Source organism: Enhydra lutris, unplaced genomic scaffold (assembly GCF_002288905.1).
Source record: "Enhydra lutris kenyoni isolate GAN:26980312 unplaced genomic scaffold, ASM228890v2 scaffoldscaffold2, whole genome shotgun sequence".
Taxonomy (NCBI): Eukaryota; Metazoa; Chordata; class Mammalia; order Carnivora; family Mustelidae; genus Enhydra; species Enhydra lutris.
This window is the reverse complement of record NW_019154086.1, coordinates 88,486,169-88,505,916: the sequence shown is the minus strand read 5'-3', so window position 1 is coordinate 88,505,916 and position 19,748 is coordinate 88,486,169. Positions and strand designations below refer to the sequence as shown.

The 19,748-nt window shown below is 38.2% G+C and overlaps 1 pseudogene; it reads right to left on the bottom strand.

Moving 5' to 3' along the window:
• The window catches only part of LOC111146779, a 33,981-nt pseudogene extending 18,681 nt beyond the window's left edge, over positions 1-15,300 (bottom strand).
• Between the last annotated feature and the right edge of the window lie 4,448 nt (positions 15,301-19,748).

Below are 19,748 nucleotides of genomic sequence, written 5' to 3'. Positions count from 1 at the left end.
CTATGCTTTCAACATCCTTGTAGCCTAGTGGAAAAAACAGAGTTAAACCAAAAATTATAGGTTAAGAAATACAATGATGAAGGTAAATACTGGGTGGTAGAGGGACAGACAGAAAGGGACTGAGAATCAGAAAACATATCTTGGAGGAGAAAACTTGAGTGCTGTCATGTAGATTTAGTAAGAGATAGTAAGGATGCAAAATTCCAGAAGAAACCTTTTGTGTGAGGTAAAGTTCTAAACTCTATCTAGCTCATGGCCATTCCAGTTCATAAGAACTGGTAAATGAGTATTTTAGTTGGCCTTCTATATAAGATATTATTTTCTGGAAAATTAATTGATAGTTCTTGAATACTTAACTATGTGATAAAATTGCCTACTAGCTTCCCCAAGCTGACCCATTTCCACACTTTCCCCTTTTTTATGTAACTTATTTCACTATGCTTTGCTAAGAAACTTCATGGGACAGTGTGGAGCTAATCTTGTTTTCCATAACGTTAAGATTTTTTTTTTTTTTTAGAGCTTTGAAAACCTTGGGAACTATCTTTCTAAACTCTGATTTAATCCATATACATTTGTCCAATGTTTGTGTTTCATGCTTCTTTTTGTTAAGTGAATATTATTTTAAACATACACTTAAACATTTGTGTATATTTACACACACACACATGCATCTTTTTCCTTAAAAGGATAAAATAAGAAAGGCTATGTTTGGAGAGGGCGCTATAAACCCAATACGTGATAGTGATGTTAAAAATTTTTCCTTTACAACTTCTACTGAAATGGCAAGACTTTCCTGAAACAACATTTAGTGTTTGTTTTTAAAACAAACCCACGGGTTTACTTTGTAAAAACTCATGAATGTTTTTTTATTCATCCCATATCCTTTTCAGGGTCATTCCATGCCAAAGGAAATATGATTAAGGCAGCTCAGGAAGAATCTTGGTCAGCAATAAAATACAATGGATATATCTTGTGGGGAGTTCAAAAAGGAGAATGCAAAAATCTGCATGGACATCCTTGGAGGAGCTAGTTATAGCTCTTAAACTCTTGTCAAATGATAACTCAGACTTTTTAAAAAATACGTTCACTTTCAGATGGATGACACTGACTTAAATTTAGCTCCAAAGCTTCTGTTAAAAAAAACAAAACAAAACTAAGTCCTAAAATTTTTATAAAGCCCAGTGGCAATACTAAAGCTGATATTGACAAAACACTTAAATAGATCTATTCCGTGTGTGTTCACTTTCATGGTTTAGATAGTTTAAGATGTAGTTTACTCTGGGAGTTTTTCTCTCCTTGCCTTAAGTATTGACTGACTTTGAAATAAAATATGTTTATGATGAAACCTATGGGAAAAGAGTTCTATTGAAAGCTGCCTCTCCATCCCCAGACTGAAGAATGCATCAGAGTTTAGAACTTGCTTTGATGTCAGTAGAAATGCTGCGTACTGCAGAGAGAGATGTGGGCATAAAGTGAACATGGTTAGAAAAGGAGAGGAGTATTTGGCATCTAACGTTTTAAGGTGTACAAAAGACACAGAATAAATATCTTCTCCAAAATACATTCCAAACCACGTAAATCACATTGATTCACATATTTCGCCTTCTCTTTGGAAACCTAAACTAATAGTTCTGAATTTCCCTACATGTTCAATGTGAATGTAAAGAGTGCCACATCCAGGTTGCATTCTGCAGATATCTGTTTTAATAGCTCAGTTGATATGAACCAGTCAATGGTATTACCTGAGTGAAATACAATAAAAAAGGCAGATAATGGAGAAATGGAACAGACTAGTTTGAAAAGTCTCTGTCACAATTTGAGATTTTTTTTCTTTTAAATAAAGACTTTTATTTGGAGAATTGTCACAGTTTGCATATATTGTTGTCTCTTAAAAGTAGATTTGTAAGAGAAAGCAGATGCTATTTGCAAGTCTTTGTGGCTTTGCAAGAAAATAAATATTAATGATGTTGGCTACCTCAAGGAAAGAACATTAAGAATACCTTTCTTTGTGTATGTGTATTTGTTTCAGGCAAACTGTAAAGTTCACACATTCTCTGGAATGTCTGGATGGCCTCACTAATGCCTGGCAAATTTTCAAAGAATGTTGAGTGACATGCTTTTACTTTGGCTTTTTAGGTGCCTTCTTCATGTGCACCTAAGTTCAACTTTGGTCTCAGTGACTGGCCACTAATCTTTCTTCAGCCTTGGGTTCAGCTTCAGTATTTGTGAAGCCAAATAGTGAATGCTTAATACCATGTCATTTTTTCATCTTCAGTTGATTTGCTCACAAAGGTTATCATCACATTCAGTTAATTTCAGGAACATAGGCAGATATATCATTTGATTTTATTTTTGACATCTGAATATGCATTTTATTTTATTTTATTTATTTATTTTTTTAAATATTTTATTTATTTATTTGAGAGAGAGAGAGAGAGACAGTGAGAGAGAGCATGAGCGAGGAGAAGGTCAGAGGGAGAAGCAGACTCCCCATGGAGCTGGGAGCCTGATGCGGGACTCGATCTGGGACTCCAGGATCATGACCTGAGCTGAAGGCAGTTGCTTAACAAACTGAGCCACCAGGAGCCCCTGAATATGCATTTTAGATGGATAGAATATTCTCCATATCAGTTGGGGTGGAAAATAACCTTAAATGTTTTCTATGTTGAAAATCCATTAATCATTGAAAAGTATACATATTATTTCAAAGTTAAAATACATCACTAATTGATGGCACATAAAGTGATTGAGAACTTCAAGTAAGTAAAGTAAGGGACTAGCATTTACAGCATTAAACTACTTTAACATTTTAAATTTGAAACTACTTACAGTTAGGACATTAGTTAGAACATGACTTTTTCAAGAAAAATTTCTTGTTAATTTTTCACATCTTGTGAAAATGAATTATAAACAGAATATCCAACCAAAACATACTTTGTTCTCACTAATTAAACCTTAAGACAATAGCTTCTAAACAAATAGTTTAAGAAGATAATTCCTTCTAGATGTGAATATATGGAGACTAAACATTCAATCAAGAGTTTGAATTCAACAGCAGAATGAAATAATGACTAATTCTGTACTTCTACTTTTCTCATTGCTTAGGTATTTCTGAGTCTTTCACAGTTTACATTACACTGAGTGTGAATGAAAATATATTTCCAGAATGGAAAAGCTTTATAGAAAGTGTCATGAATTTTGTCACTGATGGTATAGCAAGTATGAAGATTTATGTGTGTGTTCATACTCATTAATTATATGTTCATAGAGTAACTGTTACCTACCATAATATAAGCAGATAACTGACCTTAAGTCAAAGCCAAGCTACATGAAATAATAGAGTTACAGAGGGTCCTCAACTTACTAGGGTTCGGCTTATGATATTTTGACTTTACAGTGATGCAAAAGCAACATGCATTCAATAGAAATTATCCTTTGAATTTTAAATTTGTTATTTTACCAAACTAGCAATATGCAGTATGATACTCTCATGATGCTGGGCAGTGGCAGCAAGCCACAGCTCCCTATCAGCCACATGATCATGAGGGTAAACAATAGTCTGTACCCATACAACTATTCGGTTTCTCACTTTCAGTACAGTATTCAATAAAATAACATGAGTATTAAATAGTTTATCATAAAATAGGCTTTGTGTTAGATGATTTTACCTGACTGTAGGCTGTTGTTATTGTTCTGAGCACATTAAATAGTTTTGGCTAAGCTATGATGTTTGGAAGATAAAGTTTATTCAATGCATTTTCCAACTTACAGTATTTTCAACTTATGATAGGTTTATCAGGCTATAACCCTATTGTAAGTTGAGAAAGTTATTTTTCAATGACTTTTTAAAAAGATTTTATTTATTTATTTGACAGAGAGAGAGACCGCAAGTAGGCAGAGCAGCAGGCAGAGAGAGAGGGGGAAGCAGGTTCCCTGCTGAGCAGAGAAACTGATGTGGGGCTCGATCCCAGGACCCTGAGGTCATGACCTGAGCCGAAGGCAGAGGCTTAACCCACTGAGCCACCCAGGTACCCTTCAATGACTTTTCAGGTGTTCTTTACATATTATAAATATGTGCCAACAAATTGGTTAACCTAGAAAAAATGGGTAAATTCCTAGAGTTTTCTCAGACTGAATCATGACAAAAGAGAAAATCTGAATAGACCAATTACTAGTAAGAAGATGGAGTCAGTAATCAAAATCCTCCCAACAAACAAAAGTCCAGAACCAGAGAGCTTCACTGGTGAATTCTACCAAGCATTCAAAGAAGAATTAATACCAGCCCTTCTCAAACTCTTACAAGAAGTAGAGGAGAGAACACTTCCAAACTTATTTTACAAGGCCAGTATTACCCTGATACCAAAACCAGACAAGGACACCAGAAGAAAAGAAAATTACAGGTCACTATCCCTGATGAATCTAGATGAAAAAATCTTCAACAAAATGTTAGCAAACTGAATTCAAATATACATTAAAAAGATCATATGCGGTAATCAAGTGGTTTTTATTCCAGGGATACAAGGATGGTTAAATATGTGCCTATCAATCAATGTGATATACCACATTTGCAAAATGAAGGATAAAAATTATATGATCACTTCAATAGATGCAGAAAAAAAAAACGGTTGACAATAACCATTTGTGATAAAAACTTTCAACAAAATGGGTATGGAGGGAATATACCTCAATGTAATAAAGGCCACTTATGACAAGCCCACAGCTAACGTGATATTCGATGGTGAAAAGCTAAAGGTTTTCCTTTTAATATCAGAAACAAAACAAGGATGCCCACTTTCACCACTTTTAATGAACATAGAATTGGAAGTCCTAGTCACAGGAGTTAGGAACAAAAAAGAATTAAAAGTTATCTAAATTGGAAAAGAAGTAAATTTGTGACTATATGCAATGACATATTATATATACAAAACCCTAAAGACTCTGCCCCAAACATGTGACAACCAGCAAATAATTCAGTAAAGTTGCAGATATAAAATCAATATACAGAAATATGTTGCATATCTGTACATTAATAGTGATGTATCAGAAAACAAATGAAAAAAAATCTCATTTACAATTACATAAAAAAAATACATAGGAATAAATTTAACCAAGGATGTGAGAGACTTATACATTGAAGACTGTAAGACACCAATGAGAGAAATTAAATAAGACACAAATAAATGGAAAGATATCTGATGCTCATGGAATGGAAGAATCACAGTTGTTGAAATCTCCCTTCTACTCAAAGCAACTTACAGATTCAGTGTAATACTTACCAAAATTCCATTGGTTTTTTTTTTTTTATAGAAATAGAACAAATAATCCTAAAATTTGTATGGATGAACAAAAGGCCCTAAGTAGTAAAAGCAATCTTAGAAAGAACAAAACTGGAGGCATGACACTCCTTGATTTCATACTCTACCACAAAGCTGTAGTAATCAAAACAGTATGGCATTGTCTTAAAAAGAGACATATAGATCATGGAACAGAATAGAGATCCCAGAAGCAAATCCACACTATATGGTCATTTAATTTACAACAAAGAGACAAGAACGTGCAATAGGGAAAGGACAGTCTCTTCAATAAATGATGTTGGGAAAACTGGATAGGCACATGCAAAAGAATGAAACTGGACTACTATCTTACACTATTTGTGAAAATTAACTCTAAACATATTAAAGATTTGAATATAAGACCTGAAATCATAAAACTCCTAGAAGAAAACATAGGTGATAAACTCCTTGACATATGGATTTTTGCTGATTCAAAAAACAAAGGTGGCAAAAAACAAGTAGAGCCATATCAAACTAAAAAGCTTCTGCACAGTAAGGAAAACCATCAACAAAATAAAAAGGTTGACCTACAAATGGGAGAAAATATTTGCAAATCATCTATCTGATGAGGAGTTAATATCCAAAACACTACAACTATAACTCAACTGCAACTTATTTTTGATTAAAAAATAAGCAAAGGATCTTTTTCCAAAGAAGACTTACAAAAAGCCAGCAGATGCGTGAAAAAATGCTCAATATCTCTAAACATCAGGGAAATGCAAATCAAAACTACAGTAAGTTATTACCTCATACCTATTAGAATGTCTGTTATCAAAAAGGTAAGAAATAACAAAAGCTAGTGAGGATGTAGAGTGAAGGGAACCCTCCTGCACTATTGGTGGGAATGTAAATTGGTATAGCCATGTGGAAAATAGTATAGGATTTCCTCAAAAAAAAAAAAAAAAAAAAAAAAAAGAATTACCATATGATCCAGGAATTCCACTTCTGGGTATTTATCTGAAGAAAATGAAAGCACAACTTGAAAAGAATATATGCATCCCCATGTTTATTGCAGGATTATTTATAAAAAAGAAATAAATCTTGCCACTTCCAGCAACATGATAGATTTTGAGGGCATTATGCTGAGTGAAATAAGTCAAACACAAATATCACATGATATCACTTATATTTGAAAAAAAAAAAAAAGGCTCATAGATAGTGAAAGCAGATTGGTGGTTGCCAGAGGTGGGAGATGAGGAGTGGGTGAAATGGGTAAAGGGAGTCAAAAGGCAAAAACATTCTGTTTAAAATAAATGTCATGAGGATGTAATGTACAGCGTTGTGACTATAGTTAATAAACTATTGCATAGTTAAAAGTTGTTAAGAGAGCAAAAATTTCCCATCACAAGGAAAAGAAAATTCTGTATTTATATATGACAGCCTATGACTTACTGTGGCGATTATTTCACAAAATATTCAAATATCAAATAATTATGCTGTAATCCTGAAAAGAAGCCAGTGTTGTATGTGAATTATACCTCAGTGATTTTTTAAAAAATCCTGCTTGAACAAAGAAAACCTTACAGTATGCATTGTAGTTAACATTACCAATATAGCAACACATAACCAAGAGTTGCCCATGGAGTACAATGGCTAGAACCTGCTTGTGAAATGGGAAAATTGTCAATGTTTCTTACATGTTACCTGCAGTAAGGATCCACTTATTAGTCCTTCCTAGGACTAATGCTAAAATTGGCATATAGGTAAGGAGAGCAGAGCTACAGAGAGAAATTCTAAGATGATTTTGTTACTTTGAAATCCAATTACACTGTTCCAGACCACATTTCCAGATCTAAGATTTAAGAGCAGAATTTTCTCAAGGGATCTTTTGAGGTTGCATATTCGTTTAAAAAGCATTAGAAATGGGACGCCTGGGTGGCTCAGTTGGTTAAGCAGCTGCCTTCGGCTCAGGTCATGATCCCAGCGTCCTGGGATCGAGTCCCACATCGGGCTCCTTGCTCATCGGGGAGCCTGCTTCTCCCTCTGCCTCTGCCTTCCATTCTGTCTGCCTGTGCTTGCTCTCTCTCCCTCTCTCTCTCTCTGACAAATAAATAAATAAAATCTTAAAAAAAAAAAAAAAAGCATTAGAAATAAAAATGTAAGCAAGAGCTATAATTTTTTTGGAAATTTTCTTTTTTAACAGCCTTATTGAGATATAATTCATCTATCATGTCATTCACCCACTTAGAGTTTATACTTCAGTGGGTTCTAGTATAGTAGCTGACTTGTGCAACAATCGCTAAAGTCGATTTTAGAACATTTTCATTACCCCAGCAAGAAACCCTGCACCCCTTAGCTGTCATTCTCCAGCCCTCCAGCCTTCCCTCTGGATCCAGGCAACCCCTAATCTGCTCTTTGTACAGATTTGCCACTTTGGACATTTCATATGAATAGAGTCATATAATAAATGGCCTTTCATAACTGACTTCATTTTAGCATAATGTTTTCAAGGTTTATGTTGCAACATGAATCAATACTTCATTTAAAAGAAATAAGAAATAATATTCCATTGTATGGGTACAGCACATTTTGTTTATGCGTTATTAGCTGGGAAATACTTGGTCGTTTTCACTCCTGAGCCATTATGCTTAATGATGCTATGAACATTTGTTTACAGGTTTTTGTGTGGACAAATTTTCAATTTTCATGGGTTTATACCTAGAAGCAGAATTGCTGGTCATATGGTAATTCTCCATTAACATTTTGAGAAGCTGTCAAAATGTGTTCTGAAGTGGCTGCCATTTTGTTTCCACCAGCAATGTAGGAGAGTTCTGATTTCTTCACATCTTACCAGTACTCACTGTCTTTTTTAGCCACCCTTATAGGTGTAAAGTGGCAGCTCATTGTGGTTTATATTTGCATTTCAATAGTGATAAGTGATGTTGAGCATCTTTTGATGTGTTTATTGGGTATTTGTATTCATTCTTGGGGGAATTATCTATCCAAATCCTTTGCCCATTATTCTAATTGGGTCATTTGTCTCTGTATTGTTGAATTGTTTAAGTGTTTTTTGTATATTCTGGGTACAGGTTCCTTAGCAGATACATGATTTGCAAATATTTTCCCACATTTTATGGATGTCTTTTACTTTATTGATGTTCTTTGACATCAATAATATTGTATTATAATCATCAAACTTGCTAAGAGACTCAATTATTCTGGCCACTGAAAAGAGATGATAATAATGTGATGTGATAGAGGTGCTGATTATCACTGTAATGGCAGTCATACTACAATATATAAATGCAACAAATTAACATGTTGTATACTTAAATTTATACAATGTTCATATCAAATATATTTCAATAAATAATAAATTAAAAATTAAGAAAATTAAAAGATGTTTTTTGAGGCACATAATTTTTTTTCAGAACTAGTTAGTAATCTGAAGAGGCACATACATTTTTAATTTTGATATTGCTTATACTTCTGAAGTCATATATAAGAACCCGTTGCTTAATACAAGGTAAAAAAGATATATTTCTATGTTTTATAGTTTTAGCTCCTATATTGAGTGTGTAATCCATATTGAGTTTAGTTTTGTGTGTCTTGTGAGATATTCTAACTTTTCTATATGGATATCCAATTATCCTAGCATCAATGACTGAAAATATCATTTCCTTATTAAATTGTTGTGGTACCTATGTCACAAATCAATCGACAATAAATGTAAATTGTTGAACCTAACAAAATAGGTTTATTTCTGGATTCTCAACCTTATTCCTTTTATATATTTTACTTATATTATGTATTTATGTATTTTGTATATATATTAATGTAGGAACGACCTTAGCATTCAAAGCCTATGGCCAAGAAAGAATTCTTGAGACATCTTCAGTGAAAAAGGTAGTTTTATTAAAGCAAGGGGACAGGACCTGTGGGCAGAAAGAGGGGTCCTGGGGTCATGAGGAGTGGGCCATTATATATTTTCAAGCTGGGAGGGGGTTAGGGATAGCCGAAGTTTCAAAGGAATTTTGGAAGCCAGATTTCCAGGACCTTGAGGGGCAAGGTATTGTTGGGAAAAGGTCATTTATTACTGTCTAATAAAACCTTAGTCATGAGACCCTTCAGATATAGATCAGTGGGTCTTATGCTTGAGAGATGATTGCCAACATGTATCTGTGGGGGTAGAGATAAAGGAAGTTTCCAAAGGAATTTTTATACATGAAAGTAGACTTATAGCATCCTGGTGGGCTAAGATTACCTTTTGACCTTAGCAAAGTATTAATATCAAGGCAGGTGAGTCTCTAGAGGAATGTCATTCTGCCTATTTCAAGGACTTGTCAATGGGCTATAAATAGTAAGGAAATGTAATAATTTTTCTTCTGCTTTTGTTTCCCAAATCATATATATTATATATCTAAACACACACATTATATATATTTTAGGTATTTATGACAGTACCACACTGTCTTGATTATTCTAATTTTGTAATAAGTTCAAACCAGGAAGAATGAGTGTTCCAAGTTTTTTTTTTTTTTAATTGTTTTACCTGTTCTAGGCCTGTTGCATTTCCATCTGAATTTGAGAATTAGCTTCTTAGTTTCTGTAAAAAAAACGATGAGACTTTGATAGGTATTGTATTGAATCTGTAGATCAGTTTGAGGAGTATGATCATTTTAACATTATCAAGTCTTCCAGTTTTGATGTCTTCCCATTTATTTAGATCTTTTACTTCAACAATGTTTTGTGGTTTTCAGTGTATAAGTCTTGTACTTCTTTTGTTAAAGTTATTTCTAAGTACTTTGTTCTTTTTGATTCTATTGTAAATGGAATTGTTTTCTTAATTTCATGTCTTGAGTATTCATTGTTAGTGTATAGGAATGCAATGGCTGTTTGTATATTGATCCTGAAACTTATCTGAACTCATTTATTAGTTCTAACAGCATGTGTGTGTGTGTGTGTGTGTGTGTGTGCATGGGCATGAGTACACAGCACGTGTGTAAATTCCTTAGGATTTTCTTTTTTTCATACAAGAGCATATTATCTGTACATACAGTTTTACTTCTTTCCTTTCAATTTGAATGTCTTTTTATTACTTTTAATTACCTAATTGCCTGTATTTTTCTTTAATGGTTTTTGGTCAGTTATTTGCCCTAATTGGTATTGCTGCTTCAGGCAGCTGTGATGTTATATAATTGCCCAAGATTTCACTTATTTTCTCTTTTCTTTTTCTTTTCTTTTCTTTTCTTTTCTTTTCATTTCCTTTCTTTTCTTTTCTTTTTCTTTTTCTTTTTCTTTCCTCTCCTCTTCCTTTTTTCTTTTCTTTCCGGTTTTGTTTTTAAAGAAATGCCCTGGAGAAAGTGCTTTTCACACTGAGGGGGCTCTTAGTATAGTCAAATGAAGAGAAACCCTGTGAATAGGACTTGCTGCCTCCTGATGGCACAAGGGAGAAGAATGAGGCATGAACAAGTCAGCTGCAAGAGAATGGGAGCAAGGGGTGACAGTAGAAAGGACTGTTGCCCCGAAAAACTCCTCAGTCTCATACTTATTAGAAAGTGGGTAAGAACAAACAAAGAGGCCAGAGTAGATTACACATTGACCATGAGTCTTGCAGATATATAAGAAGAAAGGCAAAGTATGTCTGGTCACGTAGTACATGACCTGTAGTGGGCAAGCCCAAACTAAAGGATTTCTGACTAACTGCTGATGCTCTGGGGAAGGGGAGATAATGGAAAAATGAAGCAGGTGGCATTCTGCCCTGAGTGAGCAGGGCATCCCCAGCTGCTGGGTCTCAAGGATGTCTATCGTCCTCTCCCCCAGAGGTCTGTTGCCAGTACATGTTTTTCTAAAGCTATATCTAAGCATGCTTGGTAACTAGTATAAGTTTTCATAGATTATATTTTAAGCAGTACGTTGTTCTGAGGGATGGTTACAGGACTTTTCAGGGAATTACCTGATAGGTCAATTACTGAAAGTTCTCTGATGATGCAGCTTTGGGGGAGACTCCAAACTCCGTCTGCACCTACCCCATTGATTGTTAATCTACTGTTTTCACAGCTACCATGTTTGAGAGGCTTGCTGATTTCCAAGGTTTTCATAGATCTAGGGAAAGGAGACTGGGAATAGGGTAAGTGAAAGTGCCACAAAACTCACCACTGTTCTTAACCAAGGTTCAGCATTTTTTCTTGATATATGCTCCCTGAATTATTGTAAGCATTTGGTGAATTTCTACATTTCTGAAAAAGTTGATTTTGACAGTTTATCCACTGTTTTTATGTGTATAAAAAGGAATCAAATTTTGAAGTTTACTCAGCCATTCCAGAATTGCTTGTCTTTGAAGGTTGTTATTTTAAACCTGCTTCTGGAAATAATCTGAAGGCATCCAGGGTATTGCAGAAAGCTTTAATGTGTGGGATCTCCTCAGTGATGTTGCATTGCTACCATCAACCAAATGCTGGAGTCCAGAAATGAAAAATAAGTGCTTGTTATTTCATATGAAAAGAAGGTAATGCTGAATAACCTGGGGTGACTTCAGCAGCAGCAGCAACATATATAGTAACAGAGTGAGCCAAAAACTGTCTTGATTTTTGGTGACCTCAGCTGAAAGGGAGCATATGTTTAGCTTCATAATGCACATTACTGTGCCTACAGGAGCGATCTAACTGTTCAGTATGTCGGAAAATAATTGTTCTTGCATGGTCATGTCAAAATTCAGAACTCTGACCCGTGAAATTTTAATAATAAAATTTTAATTTTATTTTTTAATTTTAATAAAATTTCTGATTTTTTCCTTTACTCTGGAAGTTTATCCTGTGTTGTTATTATTTGACATTGGCTTTATCTTCAAATACTGACTTTAACACTTGCTCATTAAGCATTCTTCTAAGTTATTTTTCATTATACCTTAACTTTCTAACTACAAAATATTATAGCCAGTAATTGCGTTCTATAGATTTTTCAGAATTATATACTTGTTTTATATAATGGCAAAGATAAAAGGAAGTATTTTTTTTAAAGATTTTATTTATTTATATGACTGAGATCACAAGAAGGCAGAGAGGTAGGCAGAGAGAGGGGCAAGCAGGCTCCCTGCTGAGCAGAGAGCCCAGTTCAGAGCTCCATCCCAGGGCCCTGAGATCATGACCTGAGCCAAAGGCAGAAGCTTAACCCACTGAGCCACCCAGGTGCCCCAGTAGAAAGTATTCTTAATGTGACAACATGCGTCTTGTGAGAAGAACTATATGGAAGGGTGGAAAGTAAAAGTTGTCTGCAACGTTTCCTGGCATGTGTTTTCCAAACTTGTAAGCCCTTAGGAAAATTAAGAAGAACAGTAAGGAGGTAAAAGAGAGTTTGGGTTTCAAGATAGAGCAATAGCAGTATCTGGCATTAACTTCTACTTTTAAATAATTTTTAAAAATTTCAGTAAATCCTCGTGAATGGTACAGAGAATTTTGGTACAACCTTATAAAGGTCAACTTTATGTGTCAAGTTGACTGGGCTAAGAAATGCCCAGATAGCTGGTAAACATTATTTCTGGGTGTGTCTATGAGGGTATTTCTGGAAGAGATTAGCATTTGAATCAATGGACTGAGTAAAGAGATCTGCCTGTACTAAAATATCTATCACCCAAGCTGGTGAGTGCTTGAAAAGAACAAAAAAGTGGAAGAAGAGTAAACTCTCACTCTTTCTGCTGTTGAGCTGGGACATCCATTTACTCCCACTTTGGAAGTCAGAGTGCCTAGTTCTTAGGACTTTGAACGAGGACTAAGAGCTGCATTACCGGTTCCTCTGGTTCTTGGCCTTCATTTTTTTTTTTTCTTCAAGATTTTTATTTAAGTTCCAGTTAGTTAACATGCAGTGTAATATTAGTTTCAGGTATAGAATTTAGTCATGGTCCTTCAGACTTGAGCTGAATTATCCCACTGGTTTTCTTGGTGCTCCAGTTTGCAAATGGCACAGCTCAGCCTCCATAATTTTGTGAGCCGATTTCCATAATAAATCTCCTCTTATGTATCTATTTATAAGCTATTGGTTCTTTTTTCTCTGACTAATCCTGCCTAACACAAACCTTTACCTGTATTCTACAATTTTTAGTCCTTTACATGTCCTTCTCTGTTTCTTTCTGTCTTGAGCCATTTGTTAATAAGTTGCAGATACAATGACTTAGATCCCCCAAATTTTCAGTGTTTCCTAAAAGCAACGTCACTGTCCTTCATAACTCTAATGTACCCAATAAAATAAGGAAATTAACCAGAATACAATACTATCATCTAACCTCTACACATATAAATTTTACCAGTTTTTCTGATAATTCCCTTTATAGAGTAAAATAATTTTTTTTCTTTCTGTTCATTTCTTTTCTGGTCCATAAACCAATCCAGATGACACATTGCATTTAGAGGCCAAGTGTGTTTAGACTTGTAAGGACATATTTAGAAACTGTCCCTGCTCCCCTTCCCCCAGGGGATTTACTTGGAGACAAGTCCCAGAAACCAGCTTCAGGTAACAAAGCCCAAATACAAGGGTGGGTCAGGCCAGGTGGAGACCTCCGATCAGTGGGGCAGGGGCTGCATACTGTCTCCCTGGTTACCAAGGAGTATGGGCCCTGCCCTTTGGGAGCCTTTTGGGTGCCAATCCCAATCAAGGTAAAATAGGCTGGTTCAAATGTCTACTAGGGTAAATTGTAACTCAATTGGTCACCTAGCATCACTGTGGAGTTTCCTGTGTGTGTTACAATCTCATTGGCCACCTATGCATGGCCAGGCCCGCCGCATGGCCTTTGCCCTTAAAAGCTAGTCTGTGATCATATCAAAAAATGGGCAGAAGATATGAACAGACACTTCTCCAATGAAGACATACAAATGGCTAACAGACACATGAAAAAATGTTCATCATCACTAGCCATCAGGGAGATTCAAATTAAAACCACATTGAGATATCACCTTATACCAGTTAGGATGGCCAAAATTAGCAAGACAGGAAACAACATGTGTTGGAGGGGATGTGGAGAAAGGGGAACCCTCTTACACTGTTGGTGGGAATGCAAGTTGGTGCAGCCTCTTTGGAGAACAGTGTGGAGATTCCTCAAGAAATTAATAGAGCTTCCCTATGACCCTGCAATTGCACTACTGGGTATTTACCCCAAAGATACAGATGTAGTGAAAAGAAGGGCCATCTGTACCCCAGTGTTCATAGCAGCAATGGCCACGGTCGCCAAACTGTGGAAAGAACCAAGATGCCCTTCAACAGACGAATGGATAAGGAAGATGTGGTCCATATACACTATGGAGTATTATGCCTCCATTAGAAAGGATGAATACCCAACTTTTGTAGCAACATGGACGGGACTGGAAGAGATTATGCTGAGTGAAATAAGTCAAGCAGAGAGAGTCAATTATCATATGGTTTCACTTATTTGTGGAGCATAACAAATAGCATGGAGGACATGGGGAGTTATGAGAAGGGAGTTGGGGGAAATTGAAAGGGGAGGTGAACAATGAGAGACTATGGACTCTGAAAAACAATCTGAAGGGTTTGAAGAGGTGGGGGGGGTGGGACGTTGGGGGAACCAGGTGGGGGGTATTAGAGAGGGCACGGATTGCATGGAGCACTGGGTGTGGTACAAAAACAATGAATACTGTTATGCTGAAAATAAATTTAAAAAAATGTTTTTAAAAAAAAAAAGCTAGTCTGTGAAACAGAGAAGGGTCGCCCTCTCTTGTAAGAGGTGCGTCCCCGAATGTTCAGTTAAATTCTTGATGCTTGGCGCGAAATAAAGCTTTACTTGACCTTCGCTTTGTATCAGTCTCGCTCCTTTAATCACGGACCCAAAATTGGGGGCTCGTCCAGGATTAAACGATGAGAACTGAGCCAGCATCAGAATTTCTGGGAAAAGCCTCGAGGTAAGATCTCACAGGTTTTACTCTGTGGGATCCGCCAATCTCCAGGTGCTCTGTGAGATAGGTTGGTCTGTCTGGGTGGAGCTCCGGTTATAGCCCACCGGGGTGAAGCCGGACGCGGCCATGCTCCCCAGGGCTGGAGAGGATGCGGGGATGCCCCTTCCCCCCACTGGTAGATCGCCAGGGGGTTCGAGTCCCCCTAGACAGTCACGAGGTTCGAGTTCCCCCTAGGCAGTCATGGGGTTTGAGTCCCCCTAGGCGGTCACCTAGGCGGTCGGGGGTTCGAGTCCCCCTAGGCAGCCTGGGGGTTCGAGTCCCCCTAGGCAGCCAGGGGGTTCGAATCCCCCTGGACGGCCAGAAGATCAAAAAGTCCCCACCGGTGGCAGGTTCTGGGTAAGAACTGCTGGGCCTGCGGTTGTCTTTGTCTTGTCTTTTTGTTGTCTGTTGTGTTTGTTGTTTTTGAAGGAATGGGGCAAGCAGAGTAAGAGGACTCTGACTTTCGTCTCTCCATTCCTTCTAATAGATGTGGGGCTTCTCCCTCACTCATTTCGTGTGTTTAGGGCTATAACTGGAGCCAACTGGGGTTAGTCTAACTCGAGACAGAGACTTAAAGGAATATTCCCAAGCAGCTGCCGAAACAAACTTTGTTTCGGGGACATTCCTTGCCCTCTCTGGCCTGACGGAGACTGCCACGCCCCTCCCCCTTGCTGGCGGGAAAGCATGATGTCTGCTCCTCTCTTGGAGCTGATGAGCCTTAGAACTGGGAACCCTTCCTCTGCCTTCTGGTGGCCCTTTGTTCTGTTCTTCACTGTCGGGAAACAAGAAGAGCGCCTCCTGGACCTAACACCCCCCACTCCAGATCTTCCCACCCGTGTCTCAGGTAAACATTTGAAACGGAGTGGGACCAGGTGGAACGTAAATCAGTATTTGAACTAAGTTAAGTTTGTTGGGTTAATTAGGATAAACATGTCTTTTGAGTTAACAGTAGTAAATGTGAAACTTCAGAGTTTTTACTTAAAGTCAAATAAGCTCTTGTTGTTAAAATCTGTTGAAATCTGTTAGCAAAGAGATGACTAGAACTGATGGCTAATTGTCTGTCTCAAAGTTTTAATGGGTAATTGTTAAAGTAACTTTCAAAGTCTTTGCTAACCTGAAACTTCAACCAAATGGGATAAAATACTAGAGCGCTGATCACTGGTTTTGAAATCTGTTGGTAAACATGTTTTGTGCTTAACTGATAAGTTTGTCACCTAAAGAATTCTGTTGTAACAGCTCACAATTGGTTTATTTTTATTTATTTATTTTTATTTATTTATTTATTTTTTTAAAGATTTTATTTATTTATTTGTCAGAGAGAGAGAGAGGGAGAGAGAGCAAGCACAGGCAGACAGAATGGCAGGCAGAGGCAGAGGGAGAAGCAGGCTCCCTGATGAGCAAGGAGCCCGATGTGGGACTCGATCCCAGGACGCTGGGATCATGACCTGAGCCGAAGGCAGCTGCTTAACCAACTGAGCCACCCAGGCGTCCCACAATTGGTTTATATTTAATCTTCAGTAGATGTTAAGGTATTTCTAAGAGTACAAAATTCTGTTAAGTGTAATTAAGACTGATGGAAATAAGGGAAACAACTCGGTAGAAAAGTAGGAAATATGTAAAAAGGACAGAAAAATACCAGATGCCCGATCCTGTTTGAATAAGAAAGAAAAACAGGCCCGGGGCCACTGTCTGAGCTAGATCCATTCCTAAACAATGGAAGGGGAGACCCGGTGGGGGGAGGTGTGCAACCTCTTTGAATCTGAAGAGTGTCTGACCGTGTGAATGTGTCTGTATGGCTCCACCGCTTCGGCTACTGAGTCTGACTGGGCTGCACCCTGAGTCTCGTGGGGCGTCATATGGCATAACGGTCATCTGCTCCACGGAGCAGCCTGGTCCAGGGTTTATACGGACAGACCTTAGCTAAGACACTCCTAAGTTCCCGCGAGGGATGCGAGCAGGACAGCATTTGAAAGATCCCCCTCCCTTTGTCTGCGACGTCATTCACGATGGGAGGGAAACCCAGAAAACTCATATCTTAAGGCTGCACTCTTAAAAAAAATAAAAAAAAAGGAAAGACACTGGTATAGAAAAGCTGGTTTTCTCTCTGTTTAAAAGGGCAAAGTTTTCTTCGGTTAATTGAAATGTAAATGGTTTTCTCTTTGCCTGCCCAGAGTTGTAAATGAGGCCTCTTTGACTCAGGGCTTTTCCTTGATATGCTAAGTTATCCAGTACTGCTAAACCTAGGATAAACCTTGTGTTACATTTGGGTAACCGCCCTAAAGGAAAGTCAAATGGGAGATGTTCGGGACAAATACAGGTCTTTGATATGTTAAGATCCTGGGAACTGAAATGGGTAAGAATTTCCAGAAGTAAAAGCGGCATTCGGAGTAAACCAGAATTAGTAACGTGGGACTAGATGAACTGAAGGAAGTTGTAGTGTTGTGTCTCTTAATGTTTTGTCTTGTTTTAAACATGACCGGTTCTGTAATGTTTGCTCTTCCAGATTAGGGAAACTTTTTCCTAAGTTATCTATAATTTACAGAGATGTAAAAGTACTCATTTGTAAACGAATCAAGGCATTCAACTTTTCTCTCTATCTGAACCCTCTGAAACCAAAAGGTCTCAGTAAGTATTCTTTCATGGCAATCAGTCATTTGCATAAGTTCAATAAGAATCTGTTCTCCTTGTAACAGGACACCATTGGAAACACTGGTTATTTTACCAAGGCTTTGATTGGGATGTCATATTTGTAAAGACTCAGATATGACCAGACAGTTTAAAGGAACTAAGGTTGACTTTACAAAACCTGGAGCTGTAAAGCCCTTTGGAACTGTTGGCCTGATACCTTGCTTACAAAGTTCCCAGCAGCCTCACCAGATGAGTAAAGAATGTCAATCCCTGGTAGGAGCAGGAGCCTCAAGATACTTTGGGTACCTCAGGGAGAGGAATTTGCCCAAGTCGACAGGTATTGCAGGCATGTCTGATGGCAAGTACGTGGCTTGGCTTCTGGCCCGGAGAGGCTACTAAAAGTTCAACCTAGAGATTCCTTATAAAAAGTTCCAGCAAAGCAGATTCTAAAAGATCTATATGATTACTTACTGTTCTTGCTGAGCTTATGTAAACAATTAGGCCAAGTTTGTTAAAACTGGACTGTTTTTCAAACGAGTTAGTCCTGATTTGGCTATCTCTGGAAATGAGGGTTATTTTAGAGAGAAAAATTATGTTTTAGTAACACACCTTTATGGGTGTTAAATTCTAGATTTGATTATCTTTAAATGTTTGTTTACCTAAGGTAGATAACTTGAGGTAAACTTCGGAGAAGTTGCACGATAACTCGTGTAGACCATCTTGCTTTTGCCAGTCAGTCAGCCCCAGAGATACGGAGGAAACTTCAGAAAATTGAAGGATTTGACAGGAAGAATCTGAGTTAGTGGGAATAGTGGAAATAGCCGCTGAGGACTATGGGTCATGCTTGCAGGGGACGAGAGCTCTCTTACAGACTCCGCAGGAAAAAGCGTATCAGGTGTCAGCAATGAAAACACAGCTTTGTGAGAGCCACGCCACTTACTTAGAGATTGGTCTCCATGAGGGAGTTTCTTGGGACGTTGGACTACTGCAGGCTGTGGATACTGAGGTTCACGGAGATGGCGCGACCTCTCTACGAAGTGACTAAGGAAGGACTCACTATGGTAGAGTGGACAGCTGAGGCAGAAGGAGCATTTTGGGAATTACAAACAGCCTTACTGAGTGCCCCAGCATTGGCCATCCCAGACATTACCAAGCCCTTCCACTTGTATGTGGATGGAAAGACCGGGGTGACTGAAGGAGTTTTGACTCAGACTCTGGGGCTTTGGCAAAGGCCAGTAGCCTATCTTAGCAAAAAAACTAGATCCAGTAGCGGCTGGGTTTCCCCGTGCCTTCGCATAATTGCTGCCACAGCCCTCCTGGTCAAGGATGCAAGTGAATTGACTTTGGGTCAAAATCTTACCTTGACCACCACCCACACTGTCGAGGGCCTTCTCCAGACTCCACCAGACTGGTGGGTGACAAACGCCTGAGTGACGGGGTATCAGGCCCTCCTCCTCAATGAACCAAAAGTGACCTTCCAGCCTCAGGCAGTGCTAAATCCAGCCACGTTGCTACCAGAGGTGCTGGCTGACCACCCACACAACTGCAGGAAGGTCCTAACCCAGGTTGCAGGAATAAGGCTGGATCTCAGACACTCCCTTCCTGGATGTGGAGATGACTCTGTTCACGGATGGGAGTAGCTACATGGTCAATGGAAAGAGGTACATGGGGGCTGCGGTGGTTTCTCCTGAGCAGGGTCTCTGGACGACAGCCCTGCCACACAAAACCTCGGCAGAAAAGTGGAGCTGATTGCATTCACCAAAGCACTACAGAGGGCCAAGGGTAAGACCGCCAACATCTCTACAGGCGGTAGGCTGGGTAGAGGCTTTTTCTGCCAAACATGAGATGACAGGAGTGGTAGCCAAAAAGGCTACTAGAGGTTTGGGTTACCTCTCACGACTGGGTCAGA